This window comes from Tachyglossus aculeatus, chromosome 24 (genome assembly GCF_015852505.1).
Source record: "Tachyglossus aculeatus isolate mTacAcu1 chromosome 24, mTacAcu1.pri, whole genome shotgun sequence".
Classification (NCBI taxonomy): Eukaryota; Metazoa; Chordata; class Mammalia; order Monotremata; family Tachyglossidae; genus Tachyglossus; species Tachyglossus aculeatus.
Window position 1 is genome coordinate 14,852,118 of NC_052089.1, and position 17,128 is coordinate 14,869,245.

Consider the following 17,128-nt stretch of genomic DNA (forward strand, 5'->3'; position numbering starts at 1 on the left):
CAAAGCAGCTTTCAGTGCACACTTGAGAAACTGAGTCACTGAAATATTACATTAACAGAGTTCTCACAGAGTCTTTTGGGAAGTAACTAGACAAACGGTAACTCCTGGTTTTCTGTTTACTGTTCTATCCAAATTTTAGGGAAAAGTCTGTAGGGTACTAGAAAAGGGGAAGTGGAAGCATTAAAAAATAATTTAAATGAATAAAATTACAGCATCTTGCTCAATCTTAAGTGGTTTCAGAAGAGAATTCAGGAATTGGTAATGCATTCCCATCTAACCTGATTCACACTTTGATTTTATTCATTTGGTCTCTTCTTAGGAGGAAAGGAAATCTAAAGAAAAAAGGAAATTTGGGTGGGGAAAGGCACAGAAAAAGAGTAAGGAAGATATGTCAGGAGAAACAAGTATAGGCCAGGGTACAGGAAATGGTAAGGAGCAGATCTAATGGACATTGAAGTGGGTGGCAAGATATAGGAGAGGTTCGAAGGTGTACAGCATTGGAATGAAGTCTGGAAAATGTCCTAAGAAACGCCAATTTCCTGGTTGGTGCAAGCAACAGCATATACAATAAAGCAGTTTTGTTTACTTTGGGAAACTGGCTTTCGTCGGGATTGTCTATGCCAATCAAATATCTGCTTTCTTTTTCTCTTCATTTCATTTATCTTCATTCATTTCTCTTCATTTCATTTCTCTTCATTTCTCTAAGGCTACGTGTCCTATTATAGATGGTTTCTGAAGGAGTCAAAGTTGATACCATGATATTAGATGTCATTTTTTCCACAGTCTATTGACATTTCTTTTAATCTGCTCATAGATTCAATAAGACCAAACTTATGGTAAGTATGAAATCCAACTAAAATTCAGTTTTAAAATTGGCAGATTTCTTATTCAATGCTTATATGACAATTTCAATTTTCTAGGTATCTTTTCTAGGTTTTTAGGAGTTTCTGATTTCTAGGTATCTTTACCTAGGTATATTTATGCTTTCTGCTCTCTATATGATATTGTTCTATCTAATCTATACCATATCTGTGCTTTCCCAGCTACTGTCTCCACAGCTCACTCATGTCAAGGATCATGCCCAACCAAAACTAACCTCCTGGAACCTATTATACTGCCAGGCACTCTGCAGGTGCTAAATAAATATGTATTGATGGTGCTTGTGGGAGCACAACTGAGTTGCTTGACATGCTGCCTGCTCACAATGAGAAGAAGCGTGGTCTAGTGGATAGAGCACAGCCCTTGGAGTCAGAAGGATCTGAGTTCTAATCATGACTCCACCACTTGTGTGCCTTGTGACTTTGAAAGTTACTTCCCATCTCTGTGCCTCAGTTATCTCATCTGTAAAATGGGGATTAAGACTGTAAAACCCATGTGGGACAACCTGATTAGCCTGTATCGACACCAGTGGTTAATACAGTGTCTCACACATAGTAAGTGCTTAACAAATATCATTAAAAATAAAACAGGGGAAGACAGATATTAATATAATTTACAGACATGTAAATAAGTGCTGTGCGGCTGAGGGTGAAATCAATACCGAATGCCCAAAAGGTACAGCTCCAAGTGTCTCAGTGACCAGTTAATAACAGAAGAGCTCACTAATCAGTTTTTGGTTCAAACTTTTTCCATTAGAAAAACTTCTCTATTTCTCACATTTAGATAAACCAGATATGGTGAGCAGCTACATACAAAGGAAGTTTTTTTTTTCCTGAACAACACATACTCATATGAAAGCAGTTAACAAGCATCCTCTGATAAGTTTCAACTAATTGTTAGCTTTTGCACGATCACGTTTTTTCTTCATTTGCAAAGTAACTGTTGCTAATGAAATAAACTTTAGCCAGCTTACAGACAATTCAAATGGATAGACTCATTCAAATGAACAAAATTCAATATTTGAATAATCATTAATCTGTTTATTGTTAGAACTATTCTGATTGAGATGATGCAATCTGTTTCTTTACTGTTGATCTTTTTTTCTCCTGCTGAAAGGGGTAACTGCTGTAATACTGCTTACCTTTATACTTCAAGACTGAGCTATGTATTGAAAAAGAAAGTATGGACTCCAAAGTATCAGAAATACACATCCAAGTCCTTGGTGTCACTCTCAGACAGGAAAGCAGCACTTTGAACTCTCAGTAATAGCACTGTGGCTCCAGCCACAAGAGGCTAAGTGGTCATAAGTAATCTTGATTGTTTTGCTTTGTTTTTAACTCTCTTTACCTCAAAGACACTAAAGAATGATATACAGAGTCTTTCTTAAATTTGACCCTGTGTAAAAATACCTATAGGATTCCATACTGATAATATGCTGTCAACATCCAAAGGATAGGATGGTCTTTCTTCATCTCTCTTTTTCCTCATACTAGAGCTAAAGGGAGATGGAGAGGAGGGCAGGGAGAGGAGGGGAGAAGAAAGATGAGGCAGAGAAGGGGGAGAGAGGGAGAGAAAGAGCTATACTTTGTAGCCTCAAAAATATTACTCATGGGGGGCCCTACCCAAACCTGTGAATTTGGCTGAAAAAAAACTGAACAGCAAGCCCTCACATGTTGTTTACCCTTAAGGACTTATCCTTGCTGTACTGATGAGTTTATTCCAAAATAGGGTTTGTCTCTTTTTCAACCTTCTTTCCTGGCATCCCAATCTTCATGAAGTCTTTGCTCAAGGAACTCAATCCCTGTTCCAACTTCTGCCAGCTAAACTGGGTCCTCTGCTAACAATGCCCTATTATTTCAAATTAAGAATGTGATTCACCATTTCCTTAATCAATCAACTAATGGTATTTATTGAGTGCTTACTGTGTGCAGAGCACTGAACTAAACACTTAGGAGAGTACAATAAAACAGAGTGGGTAGACAGATTCTCTTCCCACAAGGAGCTTACTGCGTAAATCAGGTGAAGCAGCATGGCCTTGCAGAAAGTGCACAAAACTGAGAAGCCAGGTTTTATGAAATCTTACTATGTGCCAAAGCAGGAATCCACTAATCTATTGCCAGCTGTGAATAGACCGTCCCATTTTCACAAAGAGCTCCCAGTCTAAGAGGGTGGGAGAACAAACAGTTTTGACCTATTTTACATCTAAGTAATGTGAGGCAGAGAGAAATTAAATAATTTACAAAGCCTGCATTAGAGCAATATCTCCAGACTCCCATTCATTTGCCCTTTCCAGTAGACACACTGCCTTTCAGCCTTTGCTTCCCGTGTAATACAAAGACTATATTTCATCAGATTATCTAGGATATCCATCAGTTAATAAGAATAATGGTATTTGCTAAGTGCTTACTATTTGTCAAGCAGTGTTCTAAGCACTGGGGCTAGACACGAGGTAATCAGATTGGGACATAGTTGTTGTTCCAAATTAAATTTAGCCCTTTCTGGGTGTATTTATTTGTCATATTAATGATGTCATTGAAAAATCACTAACTGGTTCACTTATGAACTGAATGAAGGACTGTGAGCCCACTGTTGGGTAGGGACTGTCTCTATGTGATGCCAATTTGTACTTCCCAAGCGCTTAGTACAGTGCTCTGCACATAGTAAGCGCTCAATAAATACGATTGATTGATTGATTGAAGGACTGCACCTTCCAAAATGTCTAATTAACTGGATAACTTTGCTGACAAAGTAGTTTTTTTTTTTTACTCCAATTATCCAGATAATTGCCTTAATTTTCTGCTCCATTTTTGTTAAGGAAACTGTCCTGAACTAAGTTCCCTGTATTCTTGACTTCCTGACCTGCCATAAAAAAGTTATATGCTTTAATGTGCTAAGAATTCTAAAGACTAGTGAGATAAAACATTTTCCAAGGTATTGGTCTTTAATATTATTAATGCCTTTCTCTTTCCACAGCTTTCTGATGCATCTGCCCTTTAACTATTATTCTTTTGACATTGACATGCTTAAGTTGGGGTTACTGTTTCTGTCTCTTCTTTCAAATCCAATAAGTAAAATTGATGAGCACTTTCTCCACTTCCTAAGAAAAGCAAATTTTCAATGGCTGACATCTTCGCAAATTGAAATTTTATGCCCCACCTAAATCAGATGATTATCCTGATCAGACACAAGTTGCATTTCTGCCCTGATTGTCTGGGTGATTGTTTCTGCTGGTCTCCAGATGGGAAATATATATTCTGCAATGGCTGCAAGATGCATCCTTCTGCTGTCTGGTGTCTGAATAGATTTTTTAATTAGTTGACAATTATGCTGTCTTCACCATGAAATGCCTGCTACTCTATAATATTCTGTAAAAGGTATGGACAGGATTACAACAATTTTCATGGAGAATGCAAAATTGACTAGTGCCTCTCTCTCCATCAAACAGGTGCTCCCAAGGAAGATTTTGGGCTGGAGGGAGGTGGAGGAGCAAGAGGAGGACTTTCCAGACTAGATCAGATCATTTTCCAGCTTCAGGAACCCAGTTGGCTGGTTGGGAAGGTCCCCAGAAGAATTCCAGCTTGGTTCCAGCAAGCTTCCATATAAGCAAGTGTAGAGAAATCTTACTAGCCTTTAAAAGCCAATACGAAACTGCACATACCTTTCTCTAGAGTCAGAGAATAAAGCAGAGCATATATGCTTTTGTGACATTGAAATGTACTTGCTAACAATTACTAAATGTCAAACACTTTAGAAGGGCGCTTCTGCAGAACAAGTTTAAAAAAAAGGTTCTAACCTTGAAGTAGCATACAATCTAATGGCTGTGACAAGTACATCTAAATTTACAAATATACAATGGTTAAAAGAACATGAGCTTAATTTAAAACATTTTAACATGCACAATCCCAAATAAATATTCACTACTCTAGTAGTGGTAAGAAATCAGGTTTCCCTTGTTTCATAAGCTGTGATGCAATCTAAGTGGCCATTTTTCCGAGCTTTGATTATTAAACCATTTATCTTAAGATCTTTCCAGGCAATTACTATAATTATGAAAATAATTGTAAAGAAGTTTTATTTTATGGCAGCTACATTGCAAACCCCTCCATAAAATTGGAGTCTGCAATAGGCAGTTCACTGCAAAAGTGAACTTGGTAATATTTTTATGATGGAAACATAAAAAGCAAATATTTCTAAAAGTAATTTTTATTTCATAAAGATTAAAGATGATTACCACAATGTAGCAACCTAGTTTATCTGAAAGGTGTTAGGATAATTAAATATTGAAATCAATGAACAGTATTTATTGAGCATCTACTACAAGCAAAGCAAAGCATGTTGGGAGAGCACATTAACACTAGTAGACATGATCCCTACCTCAAGAAGTTTACAATCTAGCAGAGGAGACAGACACTAAACTAAATTACAGGTAGGAAGAAGGAAGTAGAATATAAAGGTAACGCAAATAAATGCTTTTGGAAGATGGGGTGAGTACACAAGCGCTCATATATTTAAGTATACATTTGTACACTTAAAGCAACTGCACCTAAAAGATCCACCAGTGGTACTTATTGAGTGCTAAAGTCAGGCAGTGAGCATCAGGATAAGACACTAGAATCAAACAATGAAAAGACAATCAAAATTAAAGTGAAGAGCATTGGGGAAAGAAATTGTTCCAAGAGGAATTTCCTGGAGAGCACTGCAAGAGTTTTAAGTCAGTGTCCTTTACAAAGGGAAGAGGAGGATTCTTGAATTGAAGAGCCTCTCTCTGTGCCCCAATTCAAAACACAACCACAAAATAAAAAGGAAAGATAGCTTGACTGATAGAGAAGCAGCGTGGCTTTGTGGAAAGAGCCCGGGCTTGGAAGGCAGAGGACGTGGGTTCTAATCCCGGCTCTGCCACGTGTCTGCTGGGTGACCTTGGGCAAGTCACTCAACTTCTCTGTGCCTCAGTTACCTCATCTGTAAAATGGGGATTAAGACTGTGAGCCCCATGTGGGGCAACCTGATTACCTTGTATCTACCTAAGTGCTTAGAACAGTGCTTGCCACATAGTAAGCACTTAACAAATACCATTATTATTATAGCTGATTCCAGCTAGCTGGGGCAGACTCAGCAGAGGATAGAGGGCCTATGTCAGTCATTAAGATAGGCATCAATTATCAAATATTTATTTTATCAGCTCTGAAATGAATGTAAACATTTACAACCCCAATTTTCCTTGAAAATAACCTTGGAAATAGAACCAATGTGAATAATTCTCTACTGACTTCACAGAAGATTCTAATGTACAGATTCAGAGGCAGACTAGGCATTCATTTAACTGAATGAATATATATCTATATTTTCTCCTTGGTTTAATGAGAGGAAAATGGAAGTCACTTCATGAAAGAAATAGATGAAGTCAAACTTCATTAAAAACACCCTTTTGTTCTTCCATGCATTGTTATTAACCAGTGGACATCACCACTGTAACAGGTCATTAATTCTACAAATGAGATGTTGTATTTATAAACAGACTCAGTGATTTTGCTGCCAAGTAATAACACTTTGAACAATACCTACAAAATTATAGTAAGAAAATCCCTTTTTAGAACATTACCTGTAAAGGTCAGGAAGAAAGATCTTCCGGCTGAACTCAGGTAGGCAACTGGCAAGCGGCAGGATCTATTTTCTCTGAACAGGCAAAAATACTAGGGGTGGTTTGGGAATTTCATGGATCAGCGACTTGATTCATCGTAGTTGATCCCACATGATTTTGAGAATAAGATAGGTAAGGTTTATATGAGCTGAAAGGAATAGAAATCTAGTACTCCTCTTGACAAAATAAAAATTTTTTTTTCATTATTGGCAGTTTTGTGAAATTTCTGTCTTTTACTGCCATCATGTAAGATTTTGATTTCCAACAGTTAACCCCATAGAGATGATTTAGCTTTTGCTGACTTAACCAATAAATATTTTGGTTTGATTATCCTATGCCATTTTCATACTGAAATGACTGTTCCTGACCGTTTAAAAGGAAAACAGAAAAATTTACCAAAACCTAACAGATGGGTGACATGTATGATGAAAAGGAGTCTAAGGATTTCCCAATCAATCCACTTGCTCTCTAAATACCCCAAGACTTTGCATTCCGTATTTATCCTCATTTTCTATAGAGCACTCCTTAAATAGGTTGAACAAACACCAAAATCGTATTTCACCATTATTTGTATACACTTCCCTGTGCACCAGTTTAAATACATATGTTTTTAAAATTACTGTAAATCATGTCATTGTAAATCAAACAGATTTACATACCAAATAAAACAATATGGTGGTCACTCACTGGTGGTATCACTATATACTTACCCTCCTATGAGAGTAATCAAAACTGTCCACTAAGGTTTTACCTTTCAATGACTATCTATCATCTTTAATCAGGAGTCTAGGGCATGATTAATGTGAATGATGTTATCTGTTCCTCTTCTTTTTCTTTACAAATTAATATCCTTAACTCTGAATGCCTTGGAATAATACAATTTTCTTAAAATATGTGTGCCATATTTTCTCTCAACCTTTTCCACTACCTCTTCTAACCCTAGTCCCATTGTTGGGTCCACTACTATTTGAATTTTCATAATCTTCTTTAGCCATCTGTGTGTGTGTGTGTGTGTGTGTGTGTGTGTGTGTGTGTGTGAGAGAGAGAGAGAGAGAGAGAGAGAGAGAGACAGTCCTCATTCATAAAAGAAGCTGCCACTGATTGAATTCTCCGATTCTTAGCTTCCACCCTGTTGTCCTGCTAGACCTGAATTTTCACCTAGAAACCACATAATAAACCTAATTCTCACCTAAGGTGGGTGAGCAGGGGACTGTCAAAACTCAGAGTGACGAGGTCACAATTTTCCCCTTCTTCTACAATGAGGTTGTTGGGCCAGTTGTATTCCAGTCGAAAACTTTCACTTCTAAGATGCCTTTTTTTTCATTGATGATATGGATGATCATGTTTCCTGTCAAGACTGGCCAAGTTTCATTCTTGAGACTTCAAGAAAAAAAAAAACCAGTATGAAGGGATTTTTTTAGAGATAGGTTTGTGCTACAGCACTAATATTCTCTCACCCTTACCAGTTACGTTCCCACTGGGGCACAAAGTGAAATGAGTGCATAGGCAGGCAGGAATGAGCCACATTACAAAGGCCAAGCCACAGTTTCTTATATGTTGAACCAATACGCAGCCATAAAGACTGAAGCATAGTGTTAATGCTATGTCATAATGCCATTCCATGGTAACAATTACCATGGTAGCCACGGTGTTCTTCGCTGTGCTGATTAGCCAGATACTTTTCATTCTGCAGGATTTCTAATGTGCATGTCTACCTCAAAGAATGCCCTATATGACTCTTCAGTTAAGGATGGCATAGTCAGAGAAGCAGCATGGCTCAGTGGAAAGAGCACGGGCTCTGGAGTCAGAGGTCATGGGTTCAAATCCCAGCTTCACCAAATTTCAGCTGTGTAACTTTGGGCAAGTCGCTTCACTTCTCTGGGCCTCAGTTCCCTCATCTTGTAAAATGAGGATTAAGACTGTGAGCCCCCTGTGGGACAACCTGATCACCTTGTAAACTCCCCAGTGATTTGAACAGTACTTTGCACATAGTAAGTGCTTAATAAATGCCATTATTATTATTATTATTATAGTCCAGCAGGCATTCTGCATTCTTCTACATATATTATCAGGACAAGAACACAATTCTCCGAGGGGTCTGCAGCAAAATAGATGAGATCAGGGCAAGCTGGAGCAAGAGGAGTGGAGTGTGTGGCTTGGGCTCTACTGGGTGATCAGTGAGGTTAGGTATGATGGGGCAAACTGATTGAGTGCTTTACAGTCAATGGTAAGGAGTTTCTGTTTGATGCAGAGGTGGATTGGCAACCACAGGACATTCTTGAGGAGTGGGGAAACATGGACTGAATGTTTTTGTTGGTAACTGATCTGTGCAGCACTGTGAATATAGGCTGGAATGGGGAGAAACAGGGGGCCGGGAGATCAGCGAGGAAGCAGATACAGTAATCAAGGCAGGATAGGATAAGTGCTTGGATCAACATGGTAGCAATTTGGATGGAGAGGAAAGGGCAAATTTTAGCAGTGTTGTGAAGGTAGAACCAACAGAATTTGGTGACTGAATGTGTGAGTGGAGTGAGAGAGATGGAGAATGTCAAGGTTACAGGCTTGTGAGAAAGGGAGGACAGTGCTATTGTCTACAGTGATTGAAAAGACAGGGGGAGGACTGAGTTTGGGTGGGAAGATAAGGAACTCTGTTCTGGACATGTTTAATTTGAGCTGTTGGTGGGGTCTCCAGGTAGAAATGTCCTGAAGGCAGAAGAAAATATGAGATTGCAAGGAAGGAGAGAGGTCAGAGCTGGAGATGTAGATTTGGGAATCATCTGCATAAAAATGGAATTGAAGCCTTGGGAGTGAATGAGTTCTCCAAGTGAGGTGGTGTAGATAGAGAATAGAAGGGGACCTCGAAGTTAACCTTTAGGGAGCCTCACTGTCAGAAGGTGGGAGCAGAAGAGGTGTCAGCCAAAGAGACTGAGAAGGAGTGGTCAGAGTGACAGGAGGCGAACCAAGGAGGACAGTGTCAGTGAATCCAAGGTTGGATAAAGTCACATCCAAACTGCTTCGCTCCCTTCACCACCCCACTTCCCACAGTTGCACTTTCTGTTTAGTCTATGGAAAGTGCAAAGGATTGGTGATCTAGAGATTTTGAAACCGCATCTGCAGTGAGAAGCACCCTACAGTGCTTTGTGACATCATACCCAGCCTCCCAAGATCAAAATCAGAGGGGATTGCATCGCTAGTGTAGGGAATAGGCAGATTTCCCTAACAACCAGATCCTGCCTGGGAATCAAAGGAGGGGTAAGAGGGGAAGATCACAGAATCACTGTTTTAATTGGAAGAATCTAAAAAATAGGCTTCCCAGAAACCTTTCATTTGTGGTGGGAGTCACAGATCAGCAAGCCACAGACTTTGTGTGTACCTGGATGGAGGAAAGGATAAACAATAATTTGGACATTAAAAAGATTAGTTTTGGAAGGGTGGAGGATACAAATCAAGGTATACAAGAGATCAGTTATGTATAAGGGAACCAGATGGTGGAAACGTGAATGCAGAGTCAGATGTGAGCAATAACTGGGAACCACTGGAGAAGCAATATTATGCAACTAATAGAAATATGGATGCTATCTGTTTATTTAGGGTCAGCATAAATGGATGTAGTAAATTAATCAACCATTCATTCACTCAATTGTATTTATTGAGCGTTTACTGTGTGCAAAGCACTGTACTTGGGAAAGTACAATAAAACAATAAACAGACATATTCTCTGCCCACAATGCGTTTACATTCATCTACTGTCTTTTAAAGGAAAATATTTTTTTACCACTAGAAGTATTGTCATTATCTCAACATTTTGAAACAGAGCAGTATCATTTTTTGGTAAAATTTAGTTTCTAGTTTTTTATTCCTTCAAATAAATCCACTTTCACAAGAGTAAATCTATTTTCCCTATAGAAGCAAAAATATTTTAATGATTCCTTCTTTTCAGTTAGGTTGACAGTCTGACAGAACTAAAACTCCTTCCCACAAGTGTAATAATTCCATATTAAATTCCTAGAAAAAAGAAAATAGGAAGCAGAACAACTTCAGAATGCATTCTAAGTAAAGTCTTCATTTATCCCTTGGAATGGTAACAGAACCTTGCATTTCTTGAAACCACAGAAAAACAATATTTAATCTGCAGTAGGCTATTAGGCAAATGACAGAATGACTGATTATGTAGCTAATTAAATAAGATGGTCTTTCAGTGTTGTTCTGCAAGCCTTCCCAAATCAAGAACTGCACTGACTGCATGTTTAGTCACTGTTTCTTTTCATAATGAACCTTTCTGTAAATGAGCTGCAAATAATTTTAAACAAAAAGGCCTTGGAATTAAGAGACCAGTGTCACTGTGGGATGAGGATAGTCACTACATGACAAGTTAGTGATACAGACACTGCAACTTTTACCTCTAATTTATGTGATGTCAAATGAGAAGATCTCTGCGAAAGAATGAAAATGACAATCAGATAAATTGGTAATTGGTAAAGCGGAAAGGAATCCTAAGAAAATTAGAACGTTTGAACATAGATCAATCAATGATATTTATTGAGCATAGATGGGTAGTAAGTACTTGGGAGAATGTAATATAACAGAGTTGGTAGACACACTCCCTGCCACAGTGCATGTACTCTTGGTTTGAAGTTTAAAGTTCAGAGATGCTGATATACTGGATTGGGGGAAAGGGTGGTGGTGAGAAGAGTTCAATAGGGCCAAAAATGATTGTAATAAGTACCTGGGGCACCTTTGTAAAATTTTGTTAGTATTCAAAAATTTTTCCTGATGTTACCTTCTAGCTGAAAAATTTTTTAAACTATTTAAAATGCTGTTTTGAAGTATTTTCTTCCAGAAATACAAAGCATGCCAATCTATAAAAATAACGTTTTAAAAATGCTTTCAAATATCATAAAAACTTGCAACATGGCAACTAAGAAAAAGATGAAAAGAGGTCCTAAATTAATTCAAAACTAGAGTTTCACACCAATAAATTATGCTTGATTGGTGTACACTTTTTTTTACACTCTCTTCCTATTGCACAATGTTGGAAGGAATGACAGAGGGACCATATGGGTTTTGTGTAGCTGTCCTAATTTAATCAGACAGGCTTCTTTGGAGGGTCAGCAAAAAAGGCAAAAATGACATATTTAAAATGTATCCCAGGCAGAAAATTTCCAAGTGACCAAGAATCACACCGCATATGTCAAAATTTTTGATTTTCCTCATCAGCTATTCAACATATGAAGAAGCATTTAGACTGATTCACAGAGTCCCAGGTGGTTATTTCTCACATCCCGTTGTCAAAATACTTCTTGTGCATTTCAGTCACCATTGACAAACACCAAAAGCTGGAATTCCTGTAAATAAAACTCTTAGAAGCCAGACTTCATGAATAGCCTGAAAATTTCCAGCATTAAAGTATTTAGAGGTGAGGTAACTGAGGGACAGAGAAGTTAAGCGGCTTGCCCAAGGTCAATCAATTAATCATATTTATTGAGCACTTACTGGCTGCAGAACATCATACTAAGCACTGAGTACATGCGAAAGAATTAGTAGACGTGTTCCATGCCCATAACAAGTTTACAGTTAGAAGGGGAGACAGTAATTAATATGAATATAATCTATAAGTAATTTATAACATATTATTTATTATATATAATTACATATAGTTATATTTGTTATATGTAATAAGTCCTGTAGGGTTGGAGGTGGCATGAATATAGTGTCCAAAGGTCACGGCTTGAAGTGCATAGATAACACAGAAGGGAGATTGAGCCAGGGAAATGAGGGTTTAATCAGGGAAGGCCTCTTGGAGAAGATGTGACCTTGGTCATTCTTTGAAGGTCACAGAGCAGACAAGTGGTGGAGTCAGGATTAGAACCCATGTTCTCTGAATCCCAGACCCATGTTCTTTCCATTAGGTTTAACTGCTCCTCCAAAAATTTTGGATTTTTTTAGGATAATATTTGACTATCCTGTGCCTTTTCTTAAACTTAGGGAGTTGTATGAGATGCAGCTAACTCTCCAAGATCAGTTCTTCATCTCCAGAAAATAAGACACCTCTCAGAAGCAGCGTGGCTCAGTGGAAAGAGCCCGGGCTTTGGAGTCAGAGGTCATGGGTTCAAATCCCTGCTCTGCCACTTGTCAGCTGTGTGACTTCGGGCAAGTCACTTAACTTCTCTGAGCCTCAGTTACCTCATCTGTAAAATGGGGATTAAGACTTTGAGCCCCCCGTGGGACAACCTGATCACCTTGTAACCTCCCCAGTGCTTAGAACAGTGCTTTGCACATAGTAAGCCCTTAATAAATGCCATTATTATTATTATTATCATTATCTGTGCTTCTGTCCAAGCCTCTTATCCCTGTTAAAAGTTTAAACAGCACAATACCATGTAGAAAATAGCTGCATGTTTATATATATATGCAGACATACATGTATATATCAGCAACAAAAGGATAAGAAAATATTCTAAAAGCATTAATTAATGGTAGCATTTAAGAATCTGAGGACAACTTGATGATATTTTGAAAACAACATGCCCTGGATTCACCCTGTGTAATCTTTAATACCACTTTTCTATACATCTTTGTGATATCTTGAAAACAGTACCCAAGAATAATGCAAATCTGGATAATAATGTCATAAAATCCTTTTGAAGTCTACTGGTCATTTAATATTATGTGAAATTTAAAACAGTTGTGATTCCTCAGATGATCAAATAGCTAATTATTTAAGAAAAGCAATGGATTACTCAAACCTTAATTTAACTTTCATTTCCCCCAGGCTCTGTGTTTTGGGCAGATAATGTTCTAACTGTAGTCGGGAGGGTTTAAGGAGATTTTGTGTGCATTATTCACTCTCCTTATAGTGGATAATATGACGTTTTTCCTCATCTCCCCTGAGCTCCATCTGTACTGCTGCAATTTAAGTGAAGTGCAGTTAATGATTAGTTGTGTTACGCTAAATCAGCATATAAATAATATGCAAAGCAAAAACTAAGTAGCTATTTTTACCCTTCTCTTAAATGACACCTATGGAAACATTATTTATGACTGATAGGCTTGGCAGTTCAAAAAGTTTGAAAATCTAGGTGCTGAGTACATGATCAAATGGCACATTTATTAACATAGCTAACGATTTAAAGTGTCTAGAACAGAACTTCTCTTCCCACCCAAACACTGTCCTCCCCTTCACTTTCCCGTCACTGTAGACAGCACCACCATCCTTGTCTCATAAGCCTGTAACCTTGTCATTGTCCTTGACTCCTCTCTTTCATTCAACTCACATATTCAAATTCATCACTAAATCCTGTCAGTTCAGCTTCATGATGATGATGATAATGATTATGGTGGTGAAGTGTCTCATTTGTACATTTTACAAAGGTAGATCTGGAGTACAGAAAGATTTTTCACTTGTAAGCTTAAATATTTTAACAGTACAAGAATAAAACAATAAATAAAATAAAACAAGAAATTTGGCTTTTGTAAACCATACTGGTAATTGAGGATATATTATTGATGGTGCAATCTTATCCATATGTGTACATATGGTTAAAAAAGACTGATGTTTGACCAATTGTCCCTTCCACATATAAATATTATCCTAGAAACCTCTTGGAAGGAAATGAAGGGAGGGGAAAAATGAGATTTCATGCCATTTAGAAGGAAAAACAGGGGGAATATGAAAGTGACAACCATCCTTGATTATTCTTTCCCCGATTAATTGGTTTCATATTGTACAGGAGGAATATTTGACCCAAGGAGGCCTCATTAGATATGGTGAAGAAATCATTTGGTTTTTTTAATTTACATTTAAAAATATCCAGCGGATATGGCATTTATGGCTTCTAATGGGAATACTGTTGGAACTTGGAAAAGTAGTTGGCACCATCCCAACAAGCTCTTTGGTGAATCACAGCCCCTAGTGTAGCTTTATTAGCTTTTTCTTATAAATCACTACTGCACTAATAGCAATGTTTCAATATGATGTGACATCTTTATTATAATGTTTTTCCACTGAAGTTGAAGTTCATATTTTAGTTAGCTTCCAGACAAATGCATGATTAATTATAGGATTTAATAAATATAAAAAAGGCTTTAAGAAGGATATTTTCATCTCATCCTCTTTTTTATGATAGCAGGTAATTTGCTTCTTTATCAATTACAGCAAAACATTTATGGTCAAGTACAGTTTACACGCGGATGCTCTACTCAGGCTTCAGTGTCATAAAATGAAAATGAGTAAAGAAATTTGTATCATCCCATTTAGACAAAAGGTGATTTTGTTAAGTAGAATACAAACAGGAATATCTCCATTAAAAATTTAAGCTGGAATCTTGTCACACAGCAACTGCACTCATATCTTCAGGATAGGAGCATCAATGCAATTTACATGGTAGCACTAGCTATTTCCCCCTTGGAAATCACAGTGTATGCCACCATTACTGATAAAATGGTAAAAAGCAAGTAGAATTAGAAATTAAAAGCATAAACTGAAAAATTGTTCTGTGACCTTGGTGGGTGGATTGGGGAATTAGGGGGATAGCACAGTGTGGGAATAGAGGATAACATAGAAGCAGCATTGCCTAGTGGATAATAATAATAACGGCATTTGTTAAGCACTTATTAGGTGCGAAGCACTGTTCTAAGCGCTGGGGGGGATACAAGGTGATCAGGTTGTCCCACGTGGGGCTCACAATCTTAATCCCCATTTTCCAAATGAGGTAACTGAGGCACAGAAAAGCTAAGTGGCTTGACCAAGGTCACACAGCTGACAAGTGGCAGAGCTGGGATTCGAACCCATGACCTCTGACTCCCAAGCCCAGGCTCTTTCCACTGAGCCACGCTGCTTCTCTAAGATACATCATGAACCTGGGAGTTCTATTTCCAACTCCACCATTTGTCTGCCACATGACCTTGGGCAAGTCACTTAAATTTTCTGTGCCTTAGTTTTCTCATTTGCAAAATGGGGGTTGACTCCTTCTCACTCCTACTTAGACTGGGAGCCCCAGGTGGGACAGGATCTGTGTCCAACCTAATTAACATGTACCTATTGCAATGCTTACAACAGTGATTGGCACATAATACACACTTAACAAATACCAATATCATCATCATCATCGGTATCATCAGAGAAATTCCTCCAGTAGTCAGCTACCTATCAAGTACTTGCTCCTAACAAGGAGCAAGGAGGATATAGAACAAAGGCAGAGTTAAAAATCACCAGGCTTGACATCGCCTGCCAGCATCATTCTAATTTTCAACTGCAAACCAGAGGAGACATTAGGGAGTCTTCCAAGTTGGGATTTTACTAGTCTTAACAAAAAAATGCCCCTCCTCACCACGCCAAACTTACAGTTTTTCCTTTTAAATCACTTGATAAATGTGGATATTTCTCCCAGTCCACGGAATATGTCTTCTTGAAATACAGACTTAAAACAAGAAAGTGACAGAGGTATTGCTGCAAGAGACTTGCTGAGTGTAGATTTTTGAGATGGTACGTTACAAAAAGCAATTTGGGGTGAAATTTTCCTAAGGCTTTTCTTCTTTCCCCTAAGTGAAAATTTAGATGGGCAAGCACTATTTAAGTGGTAGTTTTCCAAAATAATTATGCTTGATGTTCAGATGAAAAAGTGTATGTAATAATAAAAATACTACTTCAGTTGCCTAGTACAATCCTGAGCTCTAACTTCTCACTCCAGCTGCCTGAATCTTTTCACACTTAACAGGGAAAACGGGATCTTGGCTCTCTTCTTCCTCCTTCTATTTCTGAGCATCTAATGAAGCTCAGATTATGTGATATTCTGCAGGATAGTGTAAGAATTTGGCATTCTGTCAATGTCAAGGTGTGCTAGGAAATGAAACAGATATAAAGAGGACAGCATGAAGAATCTCAGATACAAAACATCTTTAGTCAAAAAGGGAGTAGTAATAATTTAAATGCTAGTTTCTCTTGAAACAGGAAGCAAAAGACAAAATGATATTGCTAAGAGAAGCAGCCTGCAGCTACCTTGAAGATAGTACTATGTATAAGTAAAGGGAGCATACAACTCTGTTTCAATTAAAAACTCCCCTAAAATACCATCTTTCTTTATTCACTCTGTGTTCCCAAGATACAGTTGGTAATGAAAGATTTGAAATCTGTTTCAACTTTGCTCTTATAATTTTACAGAAACCAGTAGCTTTCAATCATGACCCTCTTCCCCAACCATCATTCCTACCAATGCATTCCTTTCAGCAGAATGATACAAGAAAAAAAATCGCAGTCAGAAAACCCACCATAAAACAACAAGGATCCTGAAAGGCCACACTTTGCTACTCTGCTTCTGGCTTGTAAAAACTCTGTTAGTTTTTTAAAGAAGCTTAGAATTTGAAGGCATATGAACCCACTAGCACCAGGTTTCTGTGCCTCCAAATAAAATGTCTAATTTTCAACTACTCCAGACGATTCGCAGACACTTTAAAAAGAGTTCTTTAGCCAACACATGCTTCTAATCCAGATGTACAGCCCTTGTTGGAATTGCCGCAATTCAGAAAACATTCACATAAGCAACATTTGTTATAAATTCCATGCCAATGATGGTATTTCCTTAACTCTACATGAGGGATGATCCATACATGAAT

The 17,128-nt window shown here is 37.9% G+C and overlaps 1 protein-coding gene across 5 annotated transcripts in view; it reads right to left on the reverse strand.

Moving 5' to 3' along the window:
* Positions 1–17,128, reverse strand: part of LOC119945196 (ephrin type-A receptor 3-like) — a 65,692-nt gene that overhangs the window by 24,262 nt on the left and 24,302 nt on the right. For 2 of the 5 annotated variants that reach the window (XR_005456152.1, XR_005456150.1), the window contains exons 1-2: positions 7,981–8,051; positions 7,707–7,897 (exon numbers count right to left, since the gene is read on the reverse strand). The exons of 1 other annotated variant lie outside the window; for it this stretch is intronic. The gene's annotated coding sequence lies outside the window, so the exon portion shown is untranslated. Of the gene's footprint in view, positions 1–586; positions 733–6,478; positions 6,553–7,706; positions 7,898–7,980; positions 8,052–17,128 lie in introns of those variants that run through there. 2 more of the 5 variants (XR_005456151.1, XR_005456153.1) reach the window with 2 other exon arrangements.